The sequence below is a fragment of the Gymnoscopelus microlampas genome, assembly GCF_963454915.1.
Source record: "Gymnoscopelus microlampas genome assembly, chromosome: 17".
Taxonomy (NCBI): Eukaryota; Metazoa; Chordata; class Actinopteri; order Myctophiformes; family Myctophidae; genus Gymnoscopelus; species Gymnoscopelus microlampas.
Window position 1 is genome coordinate 48,560,258 of NC_139954.1, and position 18,226 is coordinate 48,578,483.

At 43.4% G+C, this 18,226-nt stretch overlaps 1 protein-coding gene across 1 annotated transcript in view; it reads left to right on the forward strand.

Annotated features, from left to right (window-relative positions):
• myo1b (myosin IB) overlaps nucleotides 1-17,722 on the forward strand; it is a 324,638-nt gene extending 306,916 nt beyond the window's left edge. Inside the window, exon 33 of the mRNA XM_084085494.1 lies at nucleotides 17,713-17,722. The gene's annotated coding sequence lies outside the window, so the exon portion shown is untranslated. The remainder of the gene's footprint in view (nucleotides 1-17,712) is intronic.
• The last annotated feature ends 504 nt before the right edge of the window (nucleotides 17,723-18,226 follow it).

Here is an 18,226-nt window from a genome sequence, read left to right on the forward strand (position 1 = left end):
TAGGTGTGTCTCTGTTCATGCCAATGATGTCGATTCCTGTTCTTGAGTCTGTGCGCCGCATGCGCTCCCCTTCCTTTAGAGACATCTCAATGTAGGAATCAAGTATGAGATGGATGAACGCTGGCTCTTCGCAGAGGGATAATGTTGAGCTGATGATGGTGTTGATGACAGCACCGAAAGTAGGGAATCGTGCTAGTGGCATCTGCCGTATTTTTGACATGAAGTCTACCACAACATGAGTGGCAAGAGTAGACTTTGGACTCCATTGGGTGAGGTCAAGTTCAGGCTCAATTTCACTGACAAGTTTTGACTTGTTGACATGAGCTGGAAGGTCACCTTCAAACAAACCTGCCGGATGTTCATGCCCCGCTCCTTAGCAATGTCCATACTCCTATGTGCCTCGGCCATGTCTTTGGATGAGACTAACTTCTGCTCCTTCAGAATGGTTGTTGGTGTCTTCTTCGGTTGCTCGTTGAACTGCGGTAGCTTCCGCTTTGGTATGGTTGTGCTCATTTTCTTGGTCTTCTCAACTAACCTTTCCTGTCTGTATGAGCTGTAGACACGCTCCCCATTTGTGAGACAGTTGAGCAAGCGTGGAGCGACCCCTCGGTCAACAGCTTGCTTTGTGAGCAGATTGTGCAGTGGCACAGGCACACTGACCATTATTGAGTATGGATTCTGACGCTTTAGCACAAAGTCCAGCAGCTTCGACACATTCCGGTTGAATTTAAGGCGCCGAGTGGTACTCAATGCATGCTGGAGATGGCTTTCTGTGTGTTTCATGGTGTTGTTGTTGGTGAGAAGGTTGAGGACATTGGTGATTGACCCAATCTCGTGGAACAAGAGCTCGAACTCTGCCACAGAATTGGCATTGTGTGTGGCTCCTACTACATAGTGACCTCCTGGACCCTTCGACACTCGCTGAATGGTCTGCTCAACCTTCATGTCACCTCCTACAGCGCAGAACCAGCCTGGTCGATCCTGAACAACCCACTGGCCTATAGAGAAGCGCCGGTAGAGCTCAGGATGTGTGAACTCTAGCACTTTGATTTGTTCAAGATACCATGAGCCATGACGCAGGTAGTTTATGCAGTCACATTCTGCAAAGATTGGCATGGAGTCCTAAACAGTAGCCGCATATAGATCCCAGTTTCCTTCTCTTTCAGAGACTACAGCATTCTTGATGACGGCCACCAATTCTAGCCAAACTCCAAAGAATTGGCAGAGCTCTGACTTGGCTTCGCACTCCTTCTCAAACTCCAGAAAGTCCTGATTCAACTTCTCCAATTGTCCAATCAGGGCCTCAAAATGCTCTGGGCAACTTTGATTTGCAGCTAGCGTAGTGTAACCCAATTCAAGTCTAACCCAATTAAAATAAAAGTTAAAAGGTGATGTTTAGAATTACTTTTCTCATGTATGTCTTTTGCTGTAAATAAAACAAATTATTATGAAAAGCAATACAATAAAAGGCACAGTAAAGTACAAAATTGTAATTTAATTATTGAAAAATGACATTGACATTGATATTTCAATGACAAGATGATCCTTAATGGTCAAAACAATACCATAAAGGAATTCTAAATGTCAGAATTAGTTGGATAAGACTCATTGCACCTGTTTTTACTCCTAACAATGGCCAGGTTATGGCCAAGGTCTTCAGAATAACAAAATGACCTTGACCATGACCTTTCAAGGTCAAAATCACCCAGAATGGTCATAACAATATCAGAAATGAATTCCACACACCACAATTAGTCTAAATGGAGGTATTACATTTGTAAATACATTCAGAAACAAAAAAGTTGGATTTTCATCATAGTCGATGGCGGCCATTTTTGATTTGGCCATTGCGCCATTCCTGCCACTCTGGCGGACAAGCACCTCCGTGATTTTTCATGTCTAGGGACCCACTGACTCAGTTCAGGCGAGAAATTCCCCCAACACCAAATTGCGAACAGGTCTACAGGCAAGGTACAGGATCACCATGTAGCATTAAGCAGCTCCTCAGGCTTCAAGGCAGCCTCCCCTTTACAGCATCTGATAAATAGATAAACACAAGTATATTAGATTCCATGTCACAACAGAATGTGCACCTTCTGTGGGACTGAGAATCTACAAGTTATACAAAACAGCATCATATACAATGAATGTGTTATACTAGTAAATTAGTCAAGCTGCTCTGTCACATTCTCCAACTCCTCTTGCCTCACTGATCCTGATTGATCCAGAATTCCACGACAACATGAAACTCACGTGCCGCAGCTTGCTAAGTGAGGCCCAACGACTGGCAATGAAAAATAAATGAATGAAATAAAAGCGTATTAACCTGTCCAACGCAGCACCTCGCCTTGATTTGTACTTCACTTATCTCTCCAGCTCCAAAAGCCATTTGTACTGTATCCATGTCCACATATATTATTCAATGACTCTAAACACAAAGCTTAAATAATCATCATAGCTCTTACAAAATGAATAACTGTTTTTTTTTTCCCGGGACCAGACATCTCTTTTAATGCAGATGGACTTTGCCTTAACAAGTGATTTATTTATTTTATCTCTAACCTATTCTGCTTCCTGTGTCACCCATCTGTTCCCTCTCTGCCAAGGACGAGAGACAAGAGGAATGTAAACGAGAAGAAAACCTGACACGACGGCACGCCACAAAAGAGCCTTCAAATCATGAACGCAGCGCGAGTGCACATTCCCACTAGGCCGAGGAAGAAACGCCACCCTTTTCACATTGGCCTGTTATAGCGCCACCAGCAGGTCTAATTTAGCAAAACACATTTTTGGAACAAAATGCTTCACATCATGAATGCAGTGTCCCGATTGCCGTGAAAGGCCTAAGAAGAAATGCCGCCCTTTACACATTGGCCTATTATAGCGCCACCAGGAGGCCACGATAAGCTACCTGACCTGGCGGAGACCTGTGCTCCGAGGAGCACTTTTTCTAGTTTCATATGTTTTTATCTTTTGCTCTTTGTCCTGTGACTTGTTGCACAGGCCTGTCCTGTTGTTGCCCTCCATGTACTGTACAGCACTTTGGTCAATTTCCATTGTTGTAAATATCAGGGGTCTTCAACAGGGGGTCCAGGACCCCTAGGGGGTCGTCAGAGTTACTACAGGGCCAGTCTTTGTGTGATTTCAACCAAGCATCCATATTCTGAGGAGAACCAAAACATAGCACACAACTACACAACGCCTCGCGCTGCGAGGCGTTGTGCGCTTGTAGATCTGCTATTTTCGGCAAAGTGGTTTGGTATAGGGGGGGAAAGAGCAGAGTAAGTACAGAGTGAAAGGTCGGGTTTACTAAGTGTTGTTTAGGTGCATGGTTAAATGTCTGGAAATACACATTAACATGAATCCATGATAGTGCTGTGAAACAAGTCTATGAAGCTGCCAATGAAATATATGAAGAAAGAATATATTTGATACAATATATAATGGGGGTCCCTGCTTTATCTCTCTCTCAACCAAGGGGTCCTTGGCCTGAAAACATTGAAGACCCCTGTGCTATATAAATAAAGTGTGATTTTATTTTATAACACAATCATTACGACTACGACCGTTGGGACGCATGGGGACTGCAGCATGTCCAGATATTTGTGAATAAAATACAGCTCTGAACTGGTATCGGCCGGGTCCTGGCTGGGTCCGGCAAGGCTAATGACACCCATGACTCTTCCCCAGACAAGCCAGGGGGCCTGTGTACGTACGTGTGTGTGTGTGTGTGTGTGTGTGTGTGTGTGTGTGTGTGTGTGTGTGTGTGTGTGTGTGTGTGTGTGTGTGTGTGTGTGTGTGTGTGTGTGTGTGTGTGTGTGTGTGTGTGTGTGTGTGTGTGTGTGTGTGTGTGTGTGTGTGTGCGTGCGTGCGTGCGTGTGTATAAGTGTGTATAAGTGTGTGTGTTGCTAGTATCCTCGATCCCTGTCTGGATAGGCGCTGTAATAGAGCAATATAACGGTGAGTCTGCTGGTTAGAGCGAGATAACAGCAGCAGCACTTCTTATTGAAGCAATGCCTCTCCACTTCACTTTTATGAGTGAAGTTTATAAGAGGTTTTATAAGAGTACGAGAGGAAAGGATGTGGAGTCGGGTTGCCATGTTGGTTTAATGATTCTCTCCAATGCCAGTAGATATTTTATGGAATTATCTTTTCTTCTTTCTTTTTTTTAGCTCTTCGGTTGGAAGACCATATCGGCAACAGTTTAACCCATTAAGACCTGGAATCTGTGTCACTTTAGATTTCTTTGGCTATTCAAAAATAGCAGGTGTAGCGCCCCCTCTCCCGCCCCGATGACAGAGAACAAGAGGCGCTAGACATCTACCTAGGTTCGTTAGTGGTTACCTTTGAATAACTCGCCAAGAGTTAGAATTGAGTTGAACAGTATTGACGTGTCTTTTATTGCCTCAGCAACAGCAGTCAATGAACACATATATATACAATACAGAATACAGTGGCAGCGCTGCAGTATGGAAAATAATAAAGAGAGCTCTTAGAAATAGCAAATACCATAAATTGTCCACAAAGGTTAAATTGTCCTTTAACCTCAAGATTCACTCTATGTTAAGGATTTGGGGATCCAGAGAGTGAGTGTACGGTTTCTTAAGTTCTTAGTTCAGTTCTTTCCTTGAGGGTGTGTGTGTGTAGGGAAAAGGAGACCTCGGGCAGAGGTGTCAGTATACGTGGGTGGAGGGGCACTGCTACTCGGGCAGAGACAGCAGTGTAGGAGAATGGGGAAAGGACTGCTTCTCGGGCAGAGAAAGCAGTTTGGATCTTATCTGTTATCTGTCGGTTACTCAAGTACGATCCTCTGTGGCAGGTCCCACGGTTGGCCACACCGCTTCCACGACCATCCACAGACTCTACTGGGCTTGGCTCGCCATCACAGATTTCAGACCTCTTCTGGAGTTTGTCCAAAAGACTTCTCTGGGGTTCTGAGGTTGTCAAAAAACCAATCTACACAACGTGCAGAATAGTAAATTACTCTGTGTTCTTATGAGTGAATGAAACCTCATTAACTTATTTTCTTCTTAATCTCTTTTAACCAATAATTAAAGATATACTTCAAATACAGTGAAATCATGTATAACCATTAACAAAGGAAATACATCCATTACATGAAATGAATCAGCATATAATGTACAAAACATATTAACAACATGACACATTAATTATTTACAAATGAATTTCTTATCAACCTTTTAGGTGTAATATAATTCTTTTTAGGCTTTTTAACCTTTTTAATACTTTGGAACATAGGAGCATTAATGTTAGGTATATTCCCCTTTAACCATGAATTTTATCATGAACTTATTCAATAAGTACATTTATCATTCAACCTTGTTACAATGACCTTGTAGTTGTAGCTACTACAGAGCATTAAAGTGACTTTTTGATGCAACACAACAACATGTAGTATGCACCCCTGATGTCTAACCATGTAACCATGTAACCTGGCATCACCACATGTTATGCAGTTAGCTTAATGCTACTCGCGATTAGCATAGTTAGCTTCTTATACATCACCACAATGATACAGAGTGCACCAAAGCATGTTAAACATTAGACACAATGGTCATAAACCCCTGATTGGTTTTTAAGAAAGGTATCTGGGCTCAAATAGTAAGCAAAGTATGTATAGCTGGACATGCTAACAACAGATTGAGGCTAACACTAGGCCTAGTGAATACAAGCTGTTCACTCACCAGGGTTCTGAACATACAATACTTGACTGAATTCTTTCTCCTTCAGGATCACAGTTGGCTCTAATAAGAAAAGTGCTTATTAGCTATCATATATTATTGACATAATCAACAATGAATGGTTATTTTGTGTTGTAATCATACCAAGGGATTTTCTCAGCAGCTTCTCAGCAGACCTCTCTAGCAAGAAGGAATGAGGAAGTAACCAGGATGTAATTCTACCTCTAACCTCAACTTGCAAGGACAGAGTGTAGTGTAGTGCCCTCCAGTGGAAACGAAATGCAACTACACCTCTAAATTACATATATAGGCCCACTATTAGTAGCCCTATGGTTCACATGGGTTACACCCTCCCCCCTTGACTCTGCATGAGTCCCTTCATGCACTGCTCTATGGTCCATAGAGTAACCATCATAGTCAGTCAAGGTGTCTAGAGCTTGATTAAAACTCTGCAAAAGACTCTGTGCAAAGGAGGCTAAGGGTTTACCCAACTGAAGGTAGTGAAAACGGTCAGGGGGCTTCCGTGTTCTGTCAGATTTACGTGTAGAGTCATTTCTTTCTCCATCTGTAATGTTTACACTTCCATCTTCTGTGTTTTGTGTCTCAGAGGTTTGTTCATTTTCCACCTCAGTGTTTTGTTGAACTTCATCATTGTCGTTCTCAGCCTCAGCTGGAGTTTCAGCTGTTGATTCATCATTGTCTTCCTCAGCAGAAGCTGGGATTTCATTTGTCACGTCCGGTAAGGTCACATCCTCTTCAGCAGGAAGTTGCACGATCATACTCTCTGGCTCCTCTCCTTCAACCGTCTCAGGAGGAGCTTTATCTGGTTCAGTAAGCAACTCAGCGGAACTGCCCACATCTTGCTCTTCCTGAGGCTGGGAGGTCAAGGAGTTAACTGGCATCTCCTCTGCTGGAGTCACAGTGGGTTGCTGTCCTCCTGGGATTGCATATGTTTCAACAAGCATTTCCTCCGGAATAACTGACAACAGGGCAGGACAGAAGCCTGAGTCATCCTCAGAATCAGAGTTTTCCTCAGGGAGTTGAGGTTGACTACTCCTGGTTCTTGGCCGGGAAACCTTTGGTTTGGCCTGTTCAGTATCCTCTGGTTCTATTAGGTCACCGCAAGGGAGTAAGAGATCCCTATGTAGGTTTCGGTTGGGACCATTTCCATTCATGGGTTGCACAGTGTACACAGGTAAGTCTCCCAATCTTTTAAGGACTTTGTAGATAGTAGATTCCCACTTATCTGCAAGCTTGTGTTTGTTTCGCAAGCGCACGTTCCTTACTAGCACTTGGTCACCTTCTTCCAGTGTTGACTCTCTTACATTTTTGTCAAAACGGCGTTTGTTTCGGTGAGCAACTTTTTGAGAATTTCGGGTGGCAATCTCATAGCTCTCCTGAAGACGGGCTTTCAGGCTTTTCACATACTGAGAATGAGATTTAGGACTACCATTCTTAACAGGTAAGCAGAACACAATATCCACTGGTAGCCTAGGCTGGCGCCCGAACAACAATTCATACGGGCTGAACCCGGTGACCTCGTTCTTGGTGCAATTATAGGCATGGGTTAGGGGTTTTACATAATCACGCCAGTGACTTTTATCCTTTTCTCTTAAGGTTCCTAACATACCGAGAAGAGTGCGATTGAACCTCTCAACCGGATTTCCTCTTGGGTGGTAGGGACTTGTGCGTACTTTGGTGATACCAGCAAGGACGCAGAGCTCTTTGATGAGTTGAGACTCAAAATCCCGGCCTTGATCACTTAGCAGACGTTCCGGAAACCCATAATGCACGAAGAACTGCTCCCAAAGACTCTTTGCGACTGTCGTAGCCTTCTGATCTTTTGTTGGTATAGCGACAGCGTACTTGGTAAAGTGATCAGTTATGACCAAAATGTCTTTGGTATTATGACTATCAGACTCCAGGGAAAGATAATCCATGCATACCAGTTCCATGGGACGAGTTGTGTTGATATTCACAAGAGGTGCTGACTTTTCAGGTGGTGTTTTCCTTCGGACACAACGTCCACATGACTTGATCTTTTTCTCCACTTCTGCAGCCATTTTAGGCCAATAAAATCTTGTCCTGACTAGGTCGAGAGTTCGTTCCACACCCATATGCCCCATATCATCGTGGAGGCACGTGAGAATGGTGGAACGTAGGGACTTAGGGGCCACAAATTGGTAAGTGGTTTCATCTTCTGTTTTGCGAGTTCTATAGAGGAGACCATCTCTCAATTCCAAACGTTTCCACTCTTTGAGCATCAACTTCAGCTCTAAAGAGTTAGGATTGAGGTTGGGATTGGCTTCATCTCCAGCCTCTAGCAAGTTAACAACATGTGCAATGTCTGGGTCAGACCTCTGATGTTGTTGGAGTTCTTCCTCGCTGTAGGCAGGTATTGTGGAACAACCTTGTGCCTCCTCATCGCCATAGATGTCTGGTACAGCATCAGCAGTGAGAGCAAGGGACTCTACCAAGGTGATAGAAGGTAGGTTGTCGTCTGCTTCACTTAGGAGATGGCGGTGGCACAGGACATTAATGGGGTCAGCTGGTAGATCGTGTTGGTCAGGAGATGAAGATAGATGGTGCGAAGCAAATTGTTTTATTCGCTCCTGTTCCTCAAGAGAGACATCATCATCGGCCAGAGTATCATGAGGCCGTCTTGAAAGGCCGTCTGCGTCCTGGTTGCTTTTGCCAGCTCGATACTTGATGTTAAAGTCGAAGGTGGATAGAGCAGCCAACCACCGGTAACTAGCAGCATCCAGTTTGGCGGACTTCAAGACGTATGTCAATGGGTTGTTATCGGTTACTACCGTGAATGTGTTTCCGTATAGGTAGTCTTGAAATTTCTCCACAATGGACCACTTCATGGCCAGAAACTCTAGCTTATGAGCTGGGTACCGCTTTTCACTGGACGAGAGTCCTCGGCTAGCGTAGGCGATAACTCGCATCTCGCCATCCTGTTCTTGATATAGGGCAGCCCCTAGACCAAATGTGCTTGCGTCCGTGTGGAGAACATACGGTAATGCTGCATTAGCGAATCCAAGTACTGGGGATGTGGTGAGTTTATCTATGATTGCCTCAAAGGCTTCTTGGCAGGCAGGGGTCCACCGTTTGGTAAGGGGTTCTTTGGGATTAAAGTACTTTCCGGGGCAAGGTGTTACTTTTCGACCTTTCCTGTACGGTGGGTAGCCTCCGGTCAAATCATTCAAGGGCTTCACTATTTTGGAATAGTCTTTCACGTAACGGCGATAATATCCCGCGAAACCAAGGAATTATTTTAGATCACTGAGAGTTTGGGGTACTGGCCAGGTGCGGAGGGCACTGACCTTCTCAGGGTTTGTGTCTACCCCTTTGCTGGAAACAATATGGCCTAGATAACGGACTGAGCTTTGGAAGAAATGACACTTGGTTGGGGAGAGCTTCAACCCGTACTCTCGCAGCTGCTGGAGGACATGGAGAAGCCTGGTTTCATGCTCTTCTAATGTACTTGAGAAGACAATGACATCATCCAAGAAGACCAATACTTCTCTAAGATTAAGACTGCCCATACATCGCTCCATTAGGCGCTGGAAAGTACTGGGTGCATTGGTAATGCCCTGGGGCATGCGATTGAACTCGTAGAACCCCAAGGGACATACGAAGGCGGTCTTAGGCTTGTCACGTTCCTCCATATCTATCTGGTAATAACCAGACTTTAGGTCCATTACAGAAAACCACTTGGATCCTGCAAGGGCTGAAAAAGTCTCTTCCAAATTGGGAAGTGCATATGCGTCGCGTATTGTCAGGGTATTAAGCTTGCGATAGTCGATGCATAGACGGACGTCACCATTTTTCTTTTTAACCACCACGATTGGTGAAGAGTAAGGGGATTCTGATTCACGAATCACTCCTGCCTCCAGGAGTGTTTGCAGATGTTTCCTCACTGCTTCATAATCGTTTGGGTGAATTGGTCTGGACCTTTGTTTGAAGGGGGTTTCATCTTTTAGGTTTATGTGATGTTTCACTTTGGATGCATGCCCGAATTCCAGATCATGCTGGGCAAAAACATCAGCATAAGCATGTAGACTCTGTGTTACTCTGTCTTGCCATTCTTTTGGGAGAAGGGAATCACTGAAGTCGAATGTCAGTTTTGTCTTGGCAGGTTCATCGACTGAATGGGCAGTGACAGGGCAACATTTCACAGGATCAGCCTTTTTGGTTGAAGCAGGTAAGTTGTCATAGATTTTATCAGGAGTATGAAGCTCGGCAATAACGCAGGTTGGGGGAAGTGTTATGTCATGCTCAGTTTCATTTCTGACCCATACAGGTAACTTGAAAGGACACTGCTTAGGCACGGTGACAAGGCAGCTCTCTACAAGGATTCCACCAGGCAAGGTTGATGTTGTTGGCTGTTCAACAACTGCACATTCGCCAAGGGTGTCGGCTTTAACATAGCCGTCGAGGAGGACTCTCTCCTTAGCAGGTATCACTTGCTGCACTTTGCTTTTGAGAGTCATTAAGCCAATCTTCCCTGTAGAGCTGACCTCATTCCTGAGCTTAAGCGTACGGAGAATCTGTCTATAGCCATAGACAGGAGACAAGTCGTTTGGGTTTTTACCATCACAGTGTTCATCGTACAGCACATCAAGTGCATTGGTTCCAATCAGTACAGGTAGCTCACAGCTACTACGTAAGTCTGGGACTACTAACGCTAAGGTAGATACTTCAGGCTCTGTTTCGATAAAGTTCTTGGGGAACTTAAGGCTGAGGGGCACATAGCCTAAGTATGGGACATTTTGGCCATTAGCGCCTTCAACCTCTAGGGTATCGATGGGTTGGATGGGTGTCTCTGACAGATTACTGTTGTAGAATGAAGCAGAGATGGTGGTCACTTGTGACCCGGTGTCAAGGAGACAATTACAATTAACCCCCGCCACAGTGACATTAGCTGTATACTTCTGTCCTACAAGCCCCTTAGGTAGTTTAACCTGGCAGTCTACATCATGAGACTGAATAGATGCTTTAGTTTGAGTTCTAGGTTTGGGACATTCCTTCCTTTCAGTTCCTGTCAGTCCCTCGTCAGGAACTGAGGTTAGTTTAAATGTTGCTCATTTTGTTCCTCCCAGGCCTTTTGTTTTTGTTTGAACTCTTTGCGCTTCGTCGCAACTAGTTCAGGGTTTGCTTCGTTGGGGCAGGAGGGTGCAATATGACCATCTTTGCCACAGTTGAAACAATACCCTGGTCGAGGCTTCTTTGTGACTTTGGACTCGCCGGTGGATGAGACCTTTTCCTTAGTGGGGGCCTTGGGTGTAGACTTTGGCTTAGCAGATGTCTGGTTGGAACCTTTACTAAATGCTGCTTTCAGGGAAGCCATTTGGGACTGTAACTTTGCAAGTTGCTTTTCCAATTTTTGGGCATTTAAGGGAGATGCGCCATCTGCAGCAGTTTCAGTGTCGGAATCATCAGTGTCATACTTTTCCACTCTGAGAGAGTTTGACTGTGCTTTGGTCTTATGGGTGCCTAAATGCTGTTTCATCCGGCTGGACTTTGTAGCTTGCCGGTCCTCTTCAGTGCGTAACATGAGGAGCAACTCAGAGAATGAGGGTGGATCATTTTTTATTTTATGCTCGAGCTGGAGGTTGGTAATCAAATCGTTATTCCAACAACCTCTGCAGAATTGTTTAAGCAGCTGGCGTTCTGATTCACTAGCAACAATGCCGCCTCTATTAACAACTTTACTGAGGGCTGTCTGTAATCGTTGTAGATAGGCAGAAGGCTTTTCGGGGCAGTCCTGGTTAATGTGCAGGAATTTAGCAAAAAGCTCGTCGCCATCATCAACAATGCCATACGCTGAGTCAAGTAGGCGGAGATAGTCATGGGGAGTAGACATAGATCCAAGGTGCTTTACAACGTTAGCAGCTGGGGGAAGAAGACTCGCTACAATTCTTCGGACTGTGTGTTTGTCAGACACTGTGGCATCTGTGAGATGGAACTCTACATTACTGCGCCATGTATCATAATCAGACTCAAAATTTGGACATGGGGTTTTTCCTGAGAAGGATCTAAGCTTAGCATGACCATGCCACTGCGAAGACATTTCATTGCTCTTAATGATGTGCTCAACCACTACCTTTTGGACTTCAGGTGTGGTGAGCTGTTCAGGGGGTAAGTACAGGGTGTGCTTCCTATGTAGGGAGGATGCTTCTGCACCTACAGGGGATGGGAATGAGTCATGTTCATGGGAGCTGGTCATCATTTCAGTGCCTATTTTTATAGGAGTTTGTTTGTCGCTAACTGTTGGTTCAGTTTGGGCTGTGCTGCTAGCAGACTGTGACTGGCTTATTACTGATACCTCCTTTTCTGGTTCAGTTGTGCTACTTTTGGTTGATTTTTGAATTTTAGCCAGCTCTTCTAGCAAAACCTTCTCAAAATCTGCCCCACTTAGTGTAGCAGTATCCCTCAAACCAGTTAAGTAAGAATCAGTTAAGCTTGAGCTTCTGTTAGCAGTATACCACTCAGACAAAAGCTGAATGTGGTAGAACACATCTGGTTTTCTACCGGGTGTTTTGCAGGGCAAACCATCTTTTAGTGACTCAATGGGTTCACCTGTTTTGAATTCCACAATGATTGTGGTTCTAGCCTTCCCTTCGGCACTGGGTACATCAATTACCCTCTCAACAGGACCAAAATGCACTAAATGTTCAATAATTTCAGCATCATCACCAATTACCCCGCTTACTATGACGGAATTGGGTATTTTAACGTTTTCAGTCTGAATCACATCCATGTCTATGGTAGGAGTATTATCAAAAGAGTGCAATAAAAGTGTCAATCTGTTCAACTTTCAATTGAAAAGGAGCTTCAAACCACTCCTGGCTAGCTCGCCAACTTTGTGTAGCGCCCCCTCTCCCGCCCCGATGACAGAGAACAAGAGGCGCTAGACATCTACCTAGGTTCGTTAGTGGTTACCTTTGAATAACTCGCCAAGAGTTAGAATTGAGTTGAACAGTATTGACGTGTCTTTTATTGCCTCAGCAACAGCAGTCAATGAACACATATATATACAATACAGAATACAGTGGCAGCGCTGCAGTATGGAAAATAATAAAGAGAGCTCTTAGAAATAGCAAATACCATAAATTGTCCACAAAGGTTAAATTGTCCTTTAACCTCAAGATTCACTCTATGTTAAGGATTTGGGGATCCAGAGAGTGAGTGTACGGTTTCTTAAGTTCTTAGTTCAGTTCTTTCCTTGAGGGTGTGTGTGTGTAGGGAAAAGGAGACCTCGGGCAGAGGTGTCAGTATACGTGGGTGGAGGGGCACTGCTACTCGGGCAGAGACAGCAGTGTAGGAGAATGGGGAAAGGACTGCTTCTCGGGCAGAGAAAGCAGTTTGGATCTTATCTGTTATCTGTCGGTTACTCAAGTACGATCCTCTGTGGCAGGTCCCACGGTTGGCCACACCGCTTCCACGACCATCCACAGACTCTACTGGGCTTGGCTCGCCATCACAGATTTCAGACCTCTTCTGGAGTTTGTCCAAAAGACTTCTCTGGGGTTCTGAGGTTGTCAAAAAACCAATCTACACAACGTGCAGAATAGTAAATTACTCTGTGTTCTTATGAGTGAATGAAACCTCATTAACTTATTTTCTTCTTAATCTCTTTTAACCAATAATTAAAGATATACTTCAAATACAGTGAAATCATGTATAACCATTAACAAAGGAAATACATCCATTACATGAAATGAATCAGCATATAATGTACAAAACATATTAACAACATGACACATTAATTATTTACAAATGAATTTCTTATCAACCTTTTAGGTGTAATATAATTCTTTTTAGGCTTTTTAACCTTTTTAATACTTTGGAACATAGGAGCATTAATGTTAGGTATATTCCCCTTTAACCATGAATTTTATCATGAACTTATTCAATAAGTACATTTATCATTCAACCTTGTTACAATGACCTTGTAGTTGTAGCTACTACAGAGCATTAAAGTGACTTTTTGATGCAACACAACAACATGTAGTATGCACCCCTGATGTCTAACCATGTAACCATGTAACCTGGCATCACCACATGTTATGCAGTTAGCTTAATGCTACTCGCGATTAGCATAGTTAGCTTCTTATACATCACCACAATGATACAGAGTGCACCAAAGCATGTTAAACATTAGACACAATGGTCATAAACCCCTGATTGGTTTTTAAGAAAGGTATCTGGGCTCAAATAGTAAGCAAAGTATGTATAGCTGGACATGCTAACAACAGATTGAGGCTAACACTAGGCCTAGTGAATACAAGCTGTTCACTCACCAGGGTTCTGAACATACAATACTTGACTGAATTCTTTCTCCTTCAGGATCACAGTTGGCTCTAATAAGAAAAGTGCTTATTAGCTATCATATATTATTGACATAATCAACAATGAATGGTTATTTTGTGTTGTAATCATACCAAGGGATTTTCTCAGCAGCTTCTCAGCAGACCTCTCTAGCAAGAAGGAATCAAGGAAGATTTAGAAAGGAAAGGACATACTACATCCGTTCTCTAGATATATGACGTGACACTCACGGGTGGCAAAATCGCACCGGAAGTTCGATGAATAACATTGCAGTGGATGGAGCCGGCTGGAGCAGCTCATGAACAAACATTATTTGTGAATGATTGAGACCATTGTGAAATAATCGCTTCAGGAAAATAAAAGAAAACATATCACACATTTGTTTCTGCTGTCTTGTTTTTCCATTTACACTCTACATCATTTTATGTAGGTATCCAAAGAGCAGAGAGAGAGTAATCTCTCATAGAACAAACAGCAGAGGTCGCTGTTTTTCATTTTCAGTTGGGTCTGGCTACGCGAGACTACAGAGAGAGTAAAATTCTCACTGGGCAGCCCCCAACTCCCAGGTGTTCATAGATTGATTGACAGGCATTGATTGACAGCTGTCTGCCAATCAATCAGTCAACACCTAATCACAGCTAATACATTTTCAGTAGGAGTTTATGTAATTTCAGTAGGAGAGTAGGAGTTTCACAAGCAACAAAGTAAGTTGTCCTATTGGTAATTGTGTTATGGAAATGTTTGTAAATACATATGAAATTAATTTAAAGGACTGACCTGCAGTGGCAACTATAAGCACATTTACTAAGGTCAATTCATTGTTTTTTAATATTAAAAATGAATTGACCTTAGTAAATGTGCTTATAGTTGCCACTGCAGGTCAGTCCTTTAAATTAATTTCATCAATCTATGAACACCTGGGAGTTGGGGGCTGCCCAGTGAGAATTTTACTCTCTCTGTAGTCTCGCGTAGCCAGACCCAACTGAAAATGAAAAACAGCGACCTCTGCTGTTTGTTCTATGAGAGATTACTCTCTCTCTGCTCTTTGGATACCTACATAAAATGATGTAGAGTGTAAATGGAAAAACAAGACAGCAGAAACAAATGTGTGATATGTTTTCTTTTATTTTCCTGAAGCGATTATTTCACAATGGTCTCAATCATTCACAAATAATGTTTGTTCATGAGCTGCTCCAGCCGGCTCCATCCACTGCAATGTTATTCATCGAACTTCCGGTGCGATTTTGCCACCCGTGAGTGTCACGTCATATATCTAGAGAACGGATGTAGTATGTCCTTTCCTTTCTAAATCTTCCTTGGAAGGAATGAGGAAGTAACCAGGATGTAATTCTACCTCTAACCTCAACTTGCAAGGACAGAGTGTAGTGTAGTGCCCTCCAGTGGAAACGAAATGCAACTACACCTCTAAATTACATATATAGGCCCACTATTAGTAGCCCTATGGTTCACATGGGTTACACAGATATACAAGCTCATAGCGCGGCACCGAGTGCCGCGCTATGAGCTTGTATATCTGCTATTTTTGGAAAAAAAAATAAAATTAGAAAACATTTTAAAGAATCGCCTCAGGTCTTAATGGGTTAAAGCTCAGTATTCTTTAGACCGGTGGTTCCTAAAACCTTTTCATGTCAAGGACCCCCAAAATGATATGTATTTGGCCACGGACCCCCAGCTCAAATATTTTGTTCCCGGGACCCTCCCCCCCAGAAGCAAAGATTTGAGTTACAAATGTTCGCATAAAAAAATATATATATTCAAAGGTTTGCACAAATTTTCACGATTTGTCAAAAATAGCAGATCTACAAGCTCATAGCGCGGTACTCGCTATGAGCTTGTATATTTAAAAGAAAAATGGATCAATCACAAAACAGCCGAAGCTTGTTTCCATTGTGGTCCATTAAAAAACAAACAACACCCAACATGCAATACTTGTATTAGTCAAAAACACGAGCACGGAGGTACAGTAAAACATTTAGGCTAAAAGTGCCAAGAACGAGTTATCACAAGTATTTTCTGAATGAATGTTTTTGTTTTTTTTGTTTATCTCAAAGGAACTAGGAGATAATGATATCCAAAAAGTTGCTGCTCCATTCACTTCAATGTTAAAAAATAAACGGAGAAATAAATCCCCCAATCATTTTTACCATGTATTTTTGAGTGAAACATGCCATCTTCAAACATCAGACAACAGATGATTTGTTAAACCACACCTGAAAACCCTCAGTGATTAGCAACCATCAGGGGATCAATCATACTGGAGATAACTGTTCTGTGACTACTTGAAAAGGTAAGATAATCCTGGCACCGGGCAAACAAACACAGCCAGAAATAAGTCTGGCAGTGAAAGAGTTGACAATAGAGGATATGCGCATGCTTAAAGTGAATGGCACATCGAGTGGCAAATCGAGTGGCAAAGAAACATGCAAAATGAGTTTAACATTGTTTAATGTTGTTTAATGCAATCAGATATGATTGTTCTGTTTGGATGCATGGGCTGTCAAGGCCAGAAAGTATTTTTTTGACACTCAGTAGGCATTCCTGCATAACTTCCGGGTTTGATGATGATGTCACACGCATATCCTCTATACATGTCACCAACAGATATGTATTTATAAAGCTATATTTACAGAGGAGAAAAAAGAAAAAAGGGGAAAAGGAAAAAACGGCGGCACTTTATAACCGCTCATTTCAATACCAAAGACTATAAAAATGGGACCCCAGGGGCCGGGCGTCCCTGCTTGGAACTCTGCATCAAGGGTTTTGGACTGGGAGTAAGTAAGTAAGTCCCTGTGACATACCATGGTCATGTCCAGGGGGTGTACTTGTACATCAAGCCGCCACATATGGCTCTGCAAGGCTTACGGACTTACAAAGGGACTAAAGCACTGTGTTGTGTTCCTGACTGCTGAGTCCACACAGCGAGGGGCACCCTCTGAAATTAATCCCCTCTCCAAGGGTCTGAACATTTCTGAAGTTGTGACTGATGTCTGCTCTCTCTCTGATCATTCCTTCTTTAAAAGGATCACTTCACCGCTGGACGCCGCTGCAGTCACTCACTCAAAGTTATCACTATTTATAGTGGGAAAGAGTATTCATATTTTAAATTGGCACGTACCCTATAACCGGAACAAATAATGTAACATACAAGAAGTATGTGTTCCTCTGGTTCCTCTGGTGCTTTTCCACTTTAGAAACAAGCCCCCCCAAAAAATAAACGCAACCCGCGATTACCCAATATTTACAAAAAAAAACAAATCAAGGCCAAAGTCGCTTATAATAAGCGGACATGGCAACACTGTGTCAGATCAGATACATTGGCAGGCAGAGGGTCTCCCGTCGTCTGGCTGTTATACCCCAAAGGGTTGGACATTATTATACAACATTTGAAATCCTCCACCTGCTGCCTCCATATTCTGCCAACGTGCATTTTTCAAAAATGTTTCAAAATGTTATGGCCTCAGATCTTGTACAACTTGTCAGCACCTCTCTCTTCTTCTCTCAAGTTTCTTATCCCCACAGGCCCTGAACAGAACACTGCTGTCATCAGGCTCATACTAAGCCCCCCCAGAACCCAGTGGATGCATTGACGTGCATTGGACATGCTGGCCATTCATAGGTACTGCAGCTGGGACCACTGTACATGAACGAGCCAAAACGGCCAGAACAGATTCTGCTCTGCATTTGAATCTGTCGGTAGCCGCGTTGACAACCCGTGTGCATCGGTTACAAGTGGGCGTGCTATCAGATCAGGAAGCAGGCCGCGCTTTACCCAATCAAATGTAGTGGGCGGGATTTACGTGTGTGCCATTCCTTCCCCACTAGAAACAAGCCGAAACTCATTTAACAATAGCGTCCTCGAAGCCGACAAGACCACGGAAAGTTAGAACATTTTAACTTGCTCTTTCATCATAGAAACAAGTGGGTTTATAACCAAAACCATCCATGTTCTCTGGTGTTAGTTTTCCGTGGATAAATATTGTTAGTGGGAATCAAAACATCGCACTACCGGAAGTGAAAGGCTGAGGGCAGACCAAAAACCCGGTTTCCTTGCGCACGGGTGCTCCATTCAGCTCGGCCCAGAGCCAAGTGAATAAGTAAAAAACAGCAGAGGGCGCTGTTTTTCCTTTTTATTTGGCGATGGGTTCCCAGATTGCCAACCCACT